Genomic DNA, 17,330 nt, shown 5'->3' on the forward strand with positions numbered 1-17,330 from the left:
ATGTTTAGTCTAATCGAAATTACAACCGAGACAACGTTTTAGAAACATAGATCTTCATTCTTCTTGGCATTTCTACATCCCAACTGGGACTTTACGCCAGTTCTCAACTTGTACTATTAGAATCGATTTAATATTGTTTGAATGATTTTTATCGTTACTGTCGTCTGTGGCTGTTTATTTCAATAATTTTCTTTGCTTTATTTACCGTTACCTACCGTTTACCGTGTTTCGTGTTAATTATCGACGGGTATGGAGTGCATGGAAAGTGGAGTTTAACTTTGAGCTTGTGATGCTATTTGTGGTGTTGCGAAATCACCGAATCATTTAACTTCTTAACCAGAACGCACCGTAGAAAGCATTTTGCAGGGGGCATCCACAATCCTTTAATTCAGTCGTCCCTATTCTAGGCATCGTTCATCATAGCCTGGGCTTGGATGTGGATCGGAGAGTCAGGCTAAGTCAGGCAACTATACATTGATCATTCGCTATCTGAAGTCGGTTTGAATTTTAGCGTACTGGATTCTACTAATGGAGGAAACGTTACAGCTGGTTGGAACCCGGGTCACGCCGTAGAATTCACTGTGGAATACCCTAAAACCCTCTGACCCAGTTCTGCCATATACCGCCTCCGATTATCATAGTCTTGATAATGTTTGCTCGCTATCTGATGTTTCCGTTATTTCCAGGAATAACGCCTTACCTTGTGCGACCTTAAACCGTAAACAAGACAGTCAACATATTTTACCAAAATAATGGCGGTATGAATCTTGACGTTCACGACTACCACTCATCGTTTAATTTTGAATTTACTACTCACTCACACGCATACAACATCAGAAACGTGCAGTAACTTGTGCGAGCCGCATTGATTTCGTTCGTATTCTCATTGCTTCTATTTTTTAGATGATTGTGAAATTTGTTCATTTGACTCTTCCGTTGATTCGCTGATGTGGAAATGCACTGGCTGCATACGCACATTTCATGCAGCCTGCGTAGGAGTGACCGTGCAGAGGAATTCACTACGCAGGAAGGACAATAAAAAAGTAGGGGATTTTAATTCTTATCTTCTACCATGCTGCGACTCGTGTCAAGAGCATCTACAAGCAAAGTTAGAATTCAATCAATTAGCGGCTCAACAAAAACTTCTAACGGAGCAACTGCATGCCAACACAGAAGTGACACATCGTTTCGCGATGCAGCAAGAAAATCCTCGAATTGTTCACGAAGCTGTCGAAGGCCTGGAGGTACTGCTGGTAGGCATAAAAAATGAACTGTGTGCAATTAACAGAAACAGCACCTTAGCTGGCAGTGTCGTTGCCCTCAAAAATCACACTACATCGCTTTTCGATACAGCTATGATGGGAACAAAAGACAGTGTGTCTACGTCATTGAGAACTGTGACGTCAGGTATATCCACCGAGCTCCGAAATATCAGTAATGAAATAAATCAACTGAACCAGCTGTCGCTCGACATTGCGTCAAGTTGTACCATGAGCTCTAACTCTGTGCTGGAACTCGATATTCTTGACGAGCTGAAGTCACTGTCAGCAAATATAGCCTCAACACGGAGCACTGCACCTTTGCAATCGCCATCTGACTCGTGCCCCAGCTTATTTTCTTATTTATTTGTCTGCATCAACAGGCTGTGTAAAGCCCCAATGATGATTTAAGTAACTTATATAGGTAAAAATCAAATCAAAAAATAAAAACTAAGAATAAAATACATAAATAAAACACACAATCATTCACGGTTAACTGTGCCAGAAAAGAACGATGAGAAGTATCTTCGTAGCAGCTGTCGAGGCATATGGAAATCGAAGATGCCCGAGACTCGATTGAACACTCGTTGCAGCCCACCTATTGCACCGTTCATGCCATAGTTTGTGCGCTGAAGTGGCAATCTCAGCATAACGTTGTTACGTAGCGCACGGGGTTGGACGTTAATGTTGACTTGCCCCAAGATTGCACTGCAATCAATTCTACCTTGTAAAGTGTCCGCAATGAACAGGGCCCTAGAGGTGTCTCTTCTAGTTCGGAGAGGCTCCAGATCAATCAGCTGGCAACGACTTTCATAGCTGGGCAGATGAAATGGGTCTCTCCAAGGCAGCTTCCGCAGAGCGAATCGAAGAAAACGGCGTTGAACGGACTCAACTCTCTCAGCACCATTGTTGTAGTTTGGACTCCAGACCACAGAACAATATTCCAGAATGGATCGCACCAAGGAACAGTACAGTGACTTCAAACAGTAGATATCGGAGAAATTCTTTGCTATCCTGAAGATAAATCCCAACGTCCTAGACGCCTTGTCGACAACGTACGAGATGTGCTGCTTGTACGTAAGTTGAGAATCTAGAATAACACCCAGATCTTTCACATGGTTCACACGGTCGATTACAGTGCCGATAAGTTTGTATTCAAATGTGATTGGTTCTTTCTTCCGAGTAAAAGTGATCACTGAACACTTAGTGGGGTTAACCACCATTCGGTTCAAATTACACCAGCTGGCAAAGGCTTCGAACTGACGTTGAAGGAAGTGACAGTCATCAATCGAGTGGATTCGTAGGTAGATTTTAAGATCGTCTGCATACGATAGTCGTGGACCTTCGATGACCAAGTTCACGTCATTGAAGTAGAGTAAGAAAATCAAAGGTCCCAGGTGACTTCCTTGAGGTATTCCTGACGTAGCTAGATATATATTGGACCGGTTGTCACCAATGGCAACCATCAGTTGCCGATCAGTGAGATATGAACGAAACCATCGCAAGAGGTTGCCGCTGACCCCAAGTCTATGCAACTTGGCAATCGCGATGGCATGGTTTAGCTTATCGAAGGCAGCTGACAAGTCGGTGTATATGACGTCTGTTTGAGTCCTCTCTGCCATGCTTTCCGTAAGATACGATGTCAAACACAGCAGATTTGTGGAAGTAGAACGACCGGAAGTGAAGCCGTGTTGATCACCACTTAGATACTGCTTACAATGAGAGAGTAGAGGCTCCATGATGACTAACTCGAATAACTTCGAAACTGCGCTCAACGACGTAATTCCACGATAATTGTCCACATCCCGTTTGCTGCCCTTTTTGTGGATAGGATGAGGTGGAATTACATGCTTGGAGGTGGAATTAAATAACAACAACGATGACTCAGGGTGGCGTCTACTTGGTACCAGGAAGGTATGGAAGGCAAACTGGACCGAGTACGATGACCGAAAATCACGCCGTTTGATACAGCAAAAAATAGCTGGAAAGGCTAGAAGGTGAAGGAAACAAAACTTGCTCAACAACAACAACAAAAACAACAATAACAACAACCACAACAACAACCACAACAACAACAACAACAACAACAACAACAACAACAACAACAACAACAACAACAACAACAACAACAACAACAACAACAACAACAACAACAACAACAACAACAACAACAACAACAACAACAACAACAACAACAACAACAACAACAACAACAACAACAACAACAACAACAACAACAACAACAACAACAACAACAACAACAACAACAACAACAACAACAACAACAACAACAACAACAACAACAACAACAACAACAACAACAACAACAACAACAACAACAACAACAACAACAACAACAACAACAACAACAACAACAACAACAACAACAACAACAACAACAACAACAACAACAACAACAACAACAACAACAACAACAACAACAACAACAACAACAACAACAACAACAACAACAACAACAACAACAACAACAACAACAACAACAACAACAACAACAACAACAACAACAACAAAAACAACAACAATAACAACAACAACAACAACAACAACAACAACAACAACAACAACAACAACCACAACAACAACAACAACAGCAAAAATAACAACAACCACAGCAACAACAACAATAACATATCTAACAATCATCGAAACAACAACACTAACCTAACAGTTTCCGCAGCAGTGTTAGTCAGAATAGAAACAACCTACTGCCACCTGATCGAGAGCTTCTTGCTGCAGCGAAATATCGGTTTTACAGACCGCCGCAGGCTAACTATCGACCCACGATGCAATTCCAACGAGGGGAAATCTTAAACCCCTACCCGGCGTGCGATGTATACCCACGTACCGTTCCAGCGCACTTGCATAACGGGATGGCTGCAACTGCATCATGCGAGGCGTGTGTATGTAGGAATTCGTGTTTTGTACGAAATTGACGCACCCCTTGGAGGAAGACAATGATCCGGCAGACCCCGACATTATCCAGGACTTGACGACTTCTCTACATCAAGGAGAGGCACTCGTTTTTTCTACAAAACTGACACACTCCATAGAGGAAGAAAATAACGAAGATCACGACACTTGGCAGAACGAAACAAATTCGGAACATGGATCAGGGGTAAATAATTTTGATAATAGTTTTATGAATGACAGGTTACCATCAACTTCTTCACCTAATCTTCAGACCAGTACAGAAATTTTGGTATATTGCCAAAATGTTAACCGCATGAGAAGCGCCGGTAAAATGAAAGAAATTAACAAAAATATATTAAGTTCTACTTACTCTGTCATAATGGCTAATGAAACAAGTTGGGATGATAGTGTGAGAAGTGAAGAAGTTTTTGGTAACAATTATAACGTTTATAGAGACGACCGCAATTTTCAATGGTCTGGAAAAAAATCGATTTCGACCAAATTGAATTCAGAAATTATTATGGCTACTAAATTTAAAGAATTCGAACATGTATGGGTAAAAGCGCAGGTAGCAGACGAAACACATGTCTTTGCTTCGGTATACTTTCCTCCAAACAATGCTCATAAGGACACGTATGATAAGTTTTTTGGAAAAGCGGAAGAAATTTTGTCTAGTTTACCCCCTGAAGTAAAAGTTCATATATATGGGGACTTTAACTAACGCAATGTTGACTTTATTTCTGATATGGACAATGAAAGCATCTTACTTCCAGTCGTTGGGGAAAATGAAACACTCCATTTCATTTTTGACAAAATTGCAAATTTAGGACTCTATCAAATTAACCATGTGAAAAATCAACAAAATTGTTATTTAGACCTTTTATTAACAAATACTTATGAAGATTTCTGTGTGACTGAATCGTTAAGTCCCATATGTAGAAATGAAATGTTTCACACAGCAATAGAGTATTCTCTATTCGTTCACATAAATGAAAGAACCAACGACTGCGAATTTGATGAAATCTTTGATTACAATTCAGCAAATTATGATAACATTAGAAATAGATTGAACATTGTCGATTGGCAAGCAATATTAAGAACTGCAGGAAATGTTGAATGTGCAGTTGACGTATTCTACAATGTGTTGCTTGAAATAATTCTTGAAGAAGTGCCAACTAAAAGAAGAAGACGTCAGAGTCATGCAAAACATCCAGTTTGGTACAACAGGGAACTGAAAAATTTAAAAAATCGAAAGCAAAAAGCGCACAAATTTTATAAAAAATATAATAGTGAAGAAACTTTGGCATACTATTTAGACATTTGCGATCAGTTAAATTTGGCCGTGAATATGGCATTTGAGGAATATAATTTAAAAACTGAACTTGAAATAAAATCTTGTTCTAGAAACTTCTTCAATTATGTGAAAACCAAATTATAATCTGATAATTTTCCCTCAAAGATGCATTTGGACGATAGGATAGGTGAGAACTCGGATGATATATGCAATTTGTTTTCAAATTTCTTCCAAGAAATCTATACTACGTTTTCAGAAGAGGACCGTGACCGTGAATATTTTGAATCATATCCAGAATTTTCAAGTGACATCAGCGTAAGTCAAATCAAGGTTCATGATATCTTAAAGGGTTTAAACAATTTATATGCATCTAAAGGTCCTGGCCCTGACGGTGTTCCGCCAGTTTTTATGAAAACTTTAGCAATTGAACTTACTGCTCCATTATTTTGGATTTTCAATATGTCACTGGAATCCGGAAATTTCCCCAAAATATGGAAAAACTCGTTTCTAGTGCCTATCTTTAAATCGGGTAAAAAATCCGACATACGTAATTATCGTGGTATAGCTATTATCTCTTGCATTCCGAAACTTTTCGAGGCGATTGTAAATGAAAAACTCTTTCTTCAAATTAAAAACAGAATAACTATTATGCAACATGGCTTCTTTAAAGGCCGTTCAACAACTACGAATTTGCTCGAATTAATTAATTATTCCTTGAATGCAATGGATAACGGAAACCATGTAGAAGTGTTGTATACATATTTCAGCAAAACGTTTGATCGAATTGACATACCCATGCTTCTTTTTAAACTTCAAAAAATGGGAATTCATTACGCACTCCTCAAGTGGCTTGAATCAAATTTAACTGACCGTCATCAAATAGTAAAATACAAAGGAAAGATATCAAATCCCGTTGATGTCACTTCAGAAGTTCCTCAAGGCTTCCATTTAGGACCACTTTTATTTATTCTCTTCGTCAATGACATATCTTTCATTATTAAGAAATTGAAAGTATTAATATATGCTGACGACATTAAACTTTTTTTGGAAATAAAAGATGCCAAAGACATCATCACATTCAAAGAGGAAATTCAAATATTCCATACTTGGTGTCTAAAAAGCCTGCTACAATTAAATATAAAAAAATGTAACTCCATTACCATTAGTAGAAAACAAAAGCTACCCGATATAACAGTCACTTTAGGAAACCAGATCGTAGAAAAATGTGATAGAGTCAGGGATCTAGGTGTTATTTTGGACTCAAAACTTACTTTCACCGATCATTATAACACAATTATTAACAGAGCTAACAACATGCTTGGTTTCATAAAACGTTTCTGCTATAACTTTCACGATCCGTATACGATAAAAACATTGTACATTGCTTATGTAAGATCGATATTAGAATATTGCAGCATAGTTTGGTCACCGTTTTCAATCACACACGAAGAAAGAATAGAGTCCGTTCAAAAGCAGTTTCTATTGTATGCACTCCGCAAGTTAGGTTGGACTGTATTTCCTCTGCCATCTTACACAACTCGGTGTATGCTCATAAATATCCAAACATTAAAAGAACGTCGTGAATTTGCTATGATTTCTTTCGTAAACGATATCGTATCACATCGAATTGATTCAATAGAACTATTGTCATCCTTAAATTTATATACACCATCTAGGCATTTACGAAACAGAAATATATTTGCTACAAATCGTCATCGTACGAATTATGCCAAATTTGGACCCTTGAACCAAATGATGGATACATATAATAAGCACTGCGATAACATTGACTTTACAATGACAAAAACTAAATTAAAGCAATATTTTAATTCGTCGCATAACGTCAACTAGAAGTAATGTTTTAACTTTTTCTTAAGACATATTATAAAAAATATAAACAAAGACAAAATTGTAAAAATAGCACTTAAGACAACAATTGTAAAACGGTCTACACTGATTGACGACAAATAAATAAATAAATAAATAAATGAACAAACGTCTTTTTTGATTTTGCTCTAAAGTGCCTAGATCCTTCTAGGCTACAACCCAAGATTTTCAAGATTTAATAAAATTTCAACTTTCAGAAGAGCTTTTAGTGTCTTGGTTTATTTCCTTTAAATTCCGTTATAATTGCTTATCTTTTGACAGATACGCGTATTTCGTCTACTAATTGCAGACTTCATCAGTGCCAAGTACTCAACACCACTGAAGAATCCATCTTTTATCTACGAGTTAACTCGTAGCGTAACACTTCCACAATTATTAATTGACAGCTTTCGATGCCAAAATCAATGCATGAGTTAACTGTTAACGTAATTGTCATGTATCGTCAGCAAACCCATAGTTCAATCAGTTTGTTAACCATTATGTGCCATGTTTTTACTGCAATCTTTATCCACCCACCGTTATTTCTGTCTTTTGGAAAATCTAACTATATTGTTTACTAGTGCTATACTGCCGTTATACGCATAAGAGTCCCACGATGCATAAGGATTGCATAGAACATGGGACAGTTATGCGTATAACGGCAATAATGTACTCTAAATTAGTCATCTACAATTAATCTGTTCGATTGGTTAGAGGATAAACGAGAAATAGCGATGAAAAAATGGTACAACCCGCCGCGCAATTCGGAGGATGGTATTAATTTTACATAGTTGCGATTCGGTTTTACATAAATATCTGTTTTCTACCAGCCAAGTCAGATGAAATAATTTTTCAAATGCTTCCAACGTTGAAAATGTACGTCTTCTTATGTTCCAGGCAAATTTTATCTTCTGAGCACCAACACAACTTACTACTTGTTTTGTTTTTGCAAGCCTAAAAATCTATACTAATACTTAGACATAATTATAATTCTGCAACTGTTTCTTGTGCGTAGCTTCAAATGCGTAGAAGAAGAACATGAAAGTTACGTTCATGAATGGAAAGTGTGTTTTCAAAAAATGAAAAATAAAGGTTCAACGTTTATTTTTCTTTATAACTAGGTATAATGAAAAAAGCATTCTTGCTCGTTAGATTAATTACTCAAATAAGGGTATTATTCAAGTAGCAGCTTTCATCTACAAGTGAAATTTAATATACCTGCTAATCTATCTGATTTCATCGTTCTTCACGTTTTGGCTGTATCCCATAGGAACGTATTTTTCACTTGTAGAACCACAATTAAATTATGGACAGAAGTAAATAACTGATATAGTTATGATTTCATATATTGAGAATCCTGCCCTGAACATGTGAAAAATAACATAAAAATATTATTGTGCCATCGGCGTGAAGGAATTCAAAAAAAAAAAAAATAAAAAAAATATAAAATAGCATTGATTTTCCACCAAAAAAGCTCAAAACTATTACTCACTCTTCTGGTCATACTTCAAAAACTATTTGTCCAAATCATTTACCCTTGGACAGTCTTGTAAGCGGTCACGGTAGTCGACACATTTTCTGTGATAATCGACTGCTTTTGCCTCCGACACTTGGAAAACAAGCTATCATAGTACAGTACCAAACTCAAATGTCATACGACAGGCTCTGTCATATGAAACTGTCGCCGAAGACCGTCACGAATGTATGTATTTTAGTTTTTCTCATAATAAGAGCTGCTGATGTTGTGCCTGTGTGAATTTTGAAAATAGCAAGCAATGATGTCATAGGAATAACATTTCTCATCAGAAATGGTTTAATTTACACCAAATTGAGAAATTAGAACGAAATTACTCATTTCATATGATAGTTATTTGATCATTTTCTTTTCTCTCGAATGTTATTCTACCGGTTGTGTTGTGTGAGAGAGACGACGGTAGAGCATGAGTGTAGGAATAAAAACAGACTGTCGCGCATGACAACGAAGCGAGTGTAGTAAAAAACGTCAACAGTTTCAACCCCTGCCCTTGGATACACATCTAGTAGAAGAGTTTTACAAAGTGTGGTGAAAATTTGAGCCCAAAATATTAGGAAATAAAAAATCTCACCCATTTTCGCCATTTTTAGACAATTTTAATACCCGCCGGTAATCAGCCTGTTTACTGTAGTTACTGTAACAATAACAAAATGTTTGTACATTCAAAAGAATCTGCATTAAAAAACCTTCAAATTGACGTTCTAAGATCACAAATAACTTATTTGGTTGTGGAGTAATCTCTTCTGAAAGTTGAAATTTAAAAAAAAAATTCAACTAGGGTCGTAGCCCAGAAGGATCTAGGCACTTTAGAGCAAAATCAAAAAAGGCGTTTGTTCAGAATGCCAAAATAAGCTGCTGATAAGCTAAGAGCTGAGTTAGGATTTTGCAGTATGGAAAGTTGTGAGAGTTGAGTTGTTGGTTAAATGGCAACAGGAGTGGAGCACGGTGGAGAACGGTAGATGTACACATAGACTAATACCGATTTTTTCGACCTGGGTCAACTGCCACCTAACGCAGTTCTTGTCTAGCCCACGGCTGCTTCAGGAAATATCTGCATCGGTTCGGACACGCAGCGTCACCCCTCTGTCTGGAGTGTGGCAACGTCAATGAAACGCCGGAGCATCTGGTCTTCGACTATCCAAGGTTAGAGACAGTGCGAAGGAAGATGCCCGTCCTTAACGTGGAGAATGTCGTTGATGAAATGTGTCACGAGGAGGGTACTTGGAATGCCGTCAACAGAGCAGTCACGCAGATTATGTCGGAGCTTCAGCGTAAATGGAGAGAAGAACAGCGATCTGAGAGTATCCCTGAGCAAAGTAGAATAACAACCCGATATTTATCATCTATATAACAAGTCTTGTTATCCCAGATATTATTTTCTTTTCAGTTGGTATCTCATAACTTATTTAGGTATCAGCCTTGATCAATTTTGTTATCAGTTGTTATCATGAAAAATTCACTTTATATTTATTAACGATGCAAGGTTAGTTAAAAACATTAAATGTTATTCGCATTGAAACAATAAAAAAATAGTGCTTTTAATCCCTAATCATATTTCAGTTATCAGCGTAAGGCTTTGATATCAAAATGATAACATGATTTAAAATTTATGGAATAAATTTGTATGGCTTACAGAATTTGTTATCAAGATATTATCAATGATAATAAAATTAGTTATTGGCCGGCGCCGGTGGTGTAGTGGTAAGCGTGACTGCTTTCTAACACCCCAATGGGTCTGGGTTCAATCCCAGCCGAGGTCGGTGGGATTTTTCTGAGGCATAAAAATCTCTGGTCACGTCTTCCTTCGGAAGGGAAGTAAAGCCGTTGGTCCCGGCCCATGTGTGTTGTGAATGGGTGCGATATCCTACGCAGGTGTGGAAGCTGCCTTCCTGCACATTCGGTTGCCTTCAATGGATGGCAATCGATGTCCGTCGGTGATTGGCACTAGATTGCGGAACAGAGACCGACGTTAAATAAAGGAAAAAAAAAGAAAAAAATAGTTATTTTTGTGATATCCAACGAGCAATTTTTTGTTATCATTTTTGTTATGTTGGCTGTTAATTCAACCATATTTTTTTTATTTTATTTTATTTATTTGTCATCAATCAGTGTAGACCGTTTTACAATTGTTGTCTTAAGTGCTATTTTTACAATTTTGTCTTTGTTTATATTTTTATAATATGTATTAAGAACAAGTTAACACATTACTTCTAGTTGACGTTATGCGAGGAATTAAAATATTGCTTTAATTTGGTTTTTGTCATTGTAAAGTCAATGTTATCGCAGTGCTTATTATATGTATCCATCATTTGGTTCAAGGGTCCAAATTTGGCATAATTCGTACGATGACGATTTGTAGCAAATATATTTCTGTTTCGTAAATGCCTAGATGGTGTATATAAATTTAATAATGACAATAGTTCTATTGAATTAATTCGATGTGATACGATATCGTTTACGAAAGAAATCATAGCAAATTCACGACGCTCTTTTAATGTTTGGATATTTATGAGCATACACCGAGCTGTATAAGATGGCAGAGGAAATACAGTCCAACCTAACTTGCGGAGTGCATACAATAGAAACTGCTTTTGAACGGACTCTATTCTTTCTTCGTGCGTGATTGAAAAAGGAGACCAAACCATGCTGCAATTTTCTAATATCGACCTTACATAAGCAATGTACAATGTTTTTATCGTATAAGGATCGTGAAAGTTATAGCAGAAACGTTTTATGAAACCAAGCATGTTGTTAGCTCTGTTAATAATTGTGTTATAATGATCGGTGAAAGTAAGTTTTGAGTCCAAAATAACACCTAGATCCCTGACTCTATCACACTTTTCTACGATCTGGTTTCCTAAAGTGATTGTTATATCGGGTAGGATTTGTTTTCTACTAATGGTAATGGAGTTACATTTATATTTAATTGTAGCAGGCTTTTTTGACACCAAGTATGGAATATCTGAATTTCCTCTTTGAATGTGATGATGTCTTTGGCATCTTTTATTTCCAAAAAAAAATTAATGTCGTCAGCATATATTAAAACTTTCAATTTCTTAATAATGAAAAATATGTCATTGACGAAGAGGATAAATAAAAGTGGTCCTAAATGGGAGCCTTGAGGAACTCCTGAAGTGACATCAACGGGATTTGATATCTTTCCTTTGTATTTTACTTTTTGATGGCAGTCAGTTAAATATGATTCAAGCCACTTGAGGAGTGCGTAATGAATTCCCATTTTTTGAAGTTTAAAAAGAAGCATGGGTCAATTCAATCAAACGCTTTGCTGAAATCTGTATACAACACTTCTATATGGTTTCCGTTATCCATTGCATTCAAGGAATAATTAATTAATTCGAGCAAATTCGTAGTTGTTGAACGGCCTTTAAAGAAGCCATGTTGCATAGTAGTTATTCTGTTTTTAATTTGAAAAAAGAGTTTTTCATTTACAATTGCCTCGAAAAGTTTCGGAATGCAAGAGATAATAGTTATACCACGATAATTACGTACGTCGGATTTTTTACCCGATTTAAAGATAGGCACTAAAACCGAGTTTTTCCATATTTTAGGGAAGTTTCCGGATTCCAGTGACATATTGAAAATCCAAAATAATGGAGCAGTAAGTTCAATTGCTAAAGTTTTCATAAAAACTGGCGGAACACCGTCAGGGCCAGGACCTTTAGATGCATCTAAATTGTTTAAACCCTTTAAAATATCATGAAGCTTGATTTGACTTACGCTAATGTCACTTGAAAATTCTGGAAAAGATTCAAAATATTCACGGTCCCGTTCTCTTCTGAAAACGTAGTATAGATTTCTTGGAAGAAATTTGCAAACAAATTGCATATATCATCCGAGTTCTCACCTATCCTATCGTCCAAATGCATCTTGAGGGAAAATTATCAGATTTTAATTTGGTTTTCACATAATTGAAGAAGTTCCTAGGGCAAGATTTTATTTCAAGTTCAGTTTTTAAATTATACTCCTCAAATGCCATATTCACGGCCAAAGTTAACTGATCGCAAATGTCTAAATAGTATGCCAAAGTTTCTTCACTATTATATTTTTTATAAAATTTTTGCTTCGATTTTTTAAATTTTTCAGTTCCTGTAGTACCAAACTGGATGTTTTGCATGACTCTGACGTCTTCTTCTTTTAGTTGGCACTTCTTCAAGTATTATTTCAAGCAACACATTGTAGAATACGTCAACTGCACATTCAACATTTCCTGCAGTTCTTAATATTGCTTGCCAATCGACAATGTTCAATCTATTTCTAATGTTATCATAATTTGCTGAATTGTAATCAAAGATTTCATCAAATTCACAGTCGTTGGTTCTTTCATTTATGATAACATATTCAGTTATCAAAAAGTGATAACCGGAAATAGAACTTGTTATCAACTTGATATTTTACTTTGCTCGGGTCAGAAGTGCATGAGCACAGCCGATATTTTGAGTGCAGTTAAAATTAAGAGGTGGGTTAGTTAGATTAGTTATTTAATCTATCAAAACGGATTGGATCGTAGGGAACCGAACTCTGTGGAACATTAAAGTGACAATTGAGTTCTTACTTAAGCTTGATGGTCTTGAAAGATTAGCTGATGACATGGTAGCTAACGATTCAAGGTTCTATCATAGTTTTCGAATTTGGAAGTGGTTCGATCAACTGGATCGCTAGAAAGCAGTAATGCGTTAGCTTGCAGTCAATAGATGCAGAGTACGTTTTCCGAGTCAAGGCTCTTCCAGCTACCCTGGTTGTTGAAGCTAATATACGGCATCGGAACTGATCCAGTGACAATGCACGATAATAACTATTGTCATGCTGTCATCTAAAACAGGGAGTGAACAGATCAAGACATCGATACTCGATTCAACTTTGATCAAGAAATGGTGTAATAGAAGTTAAGTGCTGTAAGACGAAATCAATGACAATTATAAGCTCATAAGACACCAAAAATCAACACCAGTTTCTTAACAACAAGCAAAATATTTTCATGATAAAAAGGTATTCTATTTAATTTAACCAAAGATAGAGCGATAGCAGTTGAATTTCAAAATATCTCATAGTAATGCACCATAATCTCCATACAATATTCAAACCATTTACGTAATCCCTACAACTTCTTCAATTCTAAAATCATTGCCGTATGTTGACTAGGCTTATATTTTGGGGCTATGAGTTAAACTGGAGGGCGGTCTTAATGATGTTGAATATATTTTTTTCAAAATGAAGCATCCTAACGTGACAATAATGCAGGTACTTTCAATATGGGGCTGATATGCGGATACTTTCAATATGGGACTTACGTGACTTGGTATTGTTTCACCTTTTCTCCATACAAAATATATATTTCCAGTGTTAAACACTATTCCTGAGGTTAACTCAAAAGTGATGAAAAATCAAATGGGACTGAAATGTGAGTATTGGCAGTGCAAGTCATCACATAAAAAATACTCTCTACTTTTTAATGCAACCGTTATATACAAATATATATATACAAACAACTCTTAAAAGCATGACAATGCTTCTAAAGCTACGTACAGTGCATATGTGAGGCCTCTTCTTGAGTACTGTAGTTGGGCTCCATATCATGATACACATGTTAACCGTATTGAGTATGTTCAAAAGCAGTTCTTGTTGTTTGCTCTAAGAAGGCTAGGTTGGACAAGTTTTCCACTCCCATCATATGAGTCACGATGTATGTTAATAAATTTAGATGAGCTCAAAAAGTTAAGAGAGAATCCGCAATGATAGCATTAATAAACGTTGTTATTTCGCAAAAAAATAAGCAGTCTAGAGGTTTTGGAAAATATTAATTTTTATGCTCCTACTCGCTCACTAAGGAACAGAAACTTATTTTATGTTAACAACCGAAGAACAAACTGTGCCTGAAATGGACAATTCCGGAATGATTTGAGATTTGGGCGTAATTGCTTTTGTAAACAAAGACGTCAATTGCCGATTTCTCTTGAAATCAAGCTCAATTTAATAAACAAACTATACCAAATGATAGAGGAATCACTCTTGTACCTCATAGCGTTAGTAGTTTTCGAGATTGAGCTTTTATTCGCGAGAAATCGGTGATTGTCGTGTTTGTTTACAAATGCAATTACGCCCAAATCTCAAATCACTCCGGAATTATATAAAATAATGTCTAGCTATTGTGAATCAATTAATTTAACACTTTTTTTCCTTGATTTGTTTTCCGTACTTAGTACCAATGCCAAGAAGGCAGCTCCCACACGCTATCGACCCATTAACTCATGGACCGGGGGCCAACAGTTTTACTTCCCTTCTGAAGGAAGGCGTGATCATAGATTTTATGCCTCAGAAAATCCCGGTGGCACCGACTGAGATTGAACTCACAACTTTTGCGGTTAGAGGAAATCACGCTTTTTTTTTTTTTTTCCTCTGTTCGGGACATAACACCACTGCGACCAGTAATTTGATCTATTGTAGTATATCCCGTGTCCTTAGTTTAGTGCATGTCGTATTACTCCATCACTATTGAGAAATGATGAAGTATTCGGTTTTGATACAGTTGTCATTCTTGCCTTCATCGCAAGGAATCGATTTTAACTGAAAGGTTCCGCTATTTATACCCTTCGGAGTTGGAACACCCTCCAAAGGCGCGCCCCTTTGTCAGTTAAAATTGGATTCCTTAACAACAAAAACAAGCTATGACACCGATAATGACCATGCATCAGAACCCTAGTCTTAACCACTTCAAACTAGGGAACAACGATTAGAAGATTAGGAATCACATAGGTGAAGACTAACTAACTCATTTTTTCCTTGTTTCAAGATCATCCTCGGTCCAGGCAACCCGAGGACTTATCATTATCAACAAGGCATAAAAAGTAACAAGGACTAAGATGTGTTCCTTTGATTACTGAAAAATCCTGTTCCCCTAGTTTGAAGAAGTCAGGACTAGGAATCGGTGGTAGATCTTACATCCCGTAACGTACCACGAAAAGGTGATCTACCCACGTTACGGGGCAAAATCACGCTTACGCAGTTTTGCAATAAATGCCAACATTACCTAACGGAATAATTGAACAGATCATTATTCCGCAAGGAAAGTGAAATAACATTTCGTGCATTCCAAAACTCTTCGAATCAATTATAAATAATTACGTTTTTGGCCAGATAAAACAAAGAATAATTAGTGCACAACACGGTTTTTTAAAGGCCGTTCAACCACCACAAACCTTTTGGAATTTGTGGACTTCGTATTAAATGCAATGGACATAGGTAACCAAGTAGAAGCTCTATCTACGGATTTCAGCAAAGTGTTTGACAGAATTGATATTCCAATGCTGATTTTTTAAATTAGAAAAAATGGGAATTGAGATGAAGCTCCTCACCTGGATTAAATCGTATTTAGTTGATCGCCAGCAAATTGTAAGATTCAACGAGAAAACATCTAAGCAATTCATGTCACGTCAGGAGTTCCCCAGGGCTCGCACCTAGGTCCCCTTCTTTTTATTTTGTACATTAATGACGTCTCTCTTATTTTAAAAATATCAGGGTGCTTATATACGCTGATGACATGAACCTATTTTTAGAAGTAGGAAACGATAACGATATGAATGTGTTTCAGAATGAAATACATGTTTTTACAGATGGTTTATTGAAACTAAATATTAAAAAATGTAATCTTAATATAACGTACAGTAGAAAACTAAACAAACAAAATCTATCTAGGTGATGAAAATGTTCAAAAATGTGAAAATGTAAGAGATTTAGGTGTTATTCTAGATTCTAAATTGACATTTGTGGACAATAATACATAGAGCAGGCAATATGCTTAATTTTATTAAAACATTTCGGTATCCACTTTAAAGATCCTTGTACAATAAAATCGCTTTACGATGCTTATGTGAGGTCAATTTTAGAATATTGTAGCGTTGTTTGGTCACCTTATATGAAAAAGCATGAAAAACGAATAGAGTCAATCCAAAGCAATTTTTATTATATGCACTACGTAGGTTGGACAACTTTTCTTCTCCCGTCATATGAAGCACGTTGCTTGTTGATCAGCATTCAAACATTGAAAGATCGTCGGGATTACGCAAATATTTATTTATTAAACAATATCATTTCGCAACGCATTGACTCAGCTGTTCTATTGTCAAGGTTAAATTTGTATGCACCTTCCCGACAATTACGCAATTAACACTTGTTAGCAGTAGATCGCCATCGGACCAATTACGCTAAATTTGGACCGGTAAATCAGATTATGACTGTTTTTAATCATCATTGTGAAATGATTGACCTAAATATGCCGTCAACAGAATTAAAAATATATTTCAGAACCCTGCGAAGTCATAGAACATAAGTGCTAATGTTAATATGTAGTCTACGATTTGATTGACGAATAAATAAATAAATAAGTAAATAAATAAATAAATACACACATAAACGCCGGTGGTGTAGTGGT

Source organism: Ochlerotatus camptorhynchus, unplaced genomic scaffold (genome assembly GCF_037179485.1).
Source record: "Ochlerotatus camptorhynchus isolate MF236.1 unplaced genomic scaffold, CSIRO-AGI_Acam_v1.1 ptg000451l, whole genome shotgun sequence".
In the NCBI taxonomy this organism is placed as follows: domain Eukaryota; kingdom Metazoa; phylum Arthropoda; class Insecta; order Diptera; family Culicidae; genus Ochlerotatus; species Ochlerotatus camptorhynchus.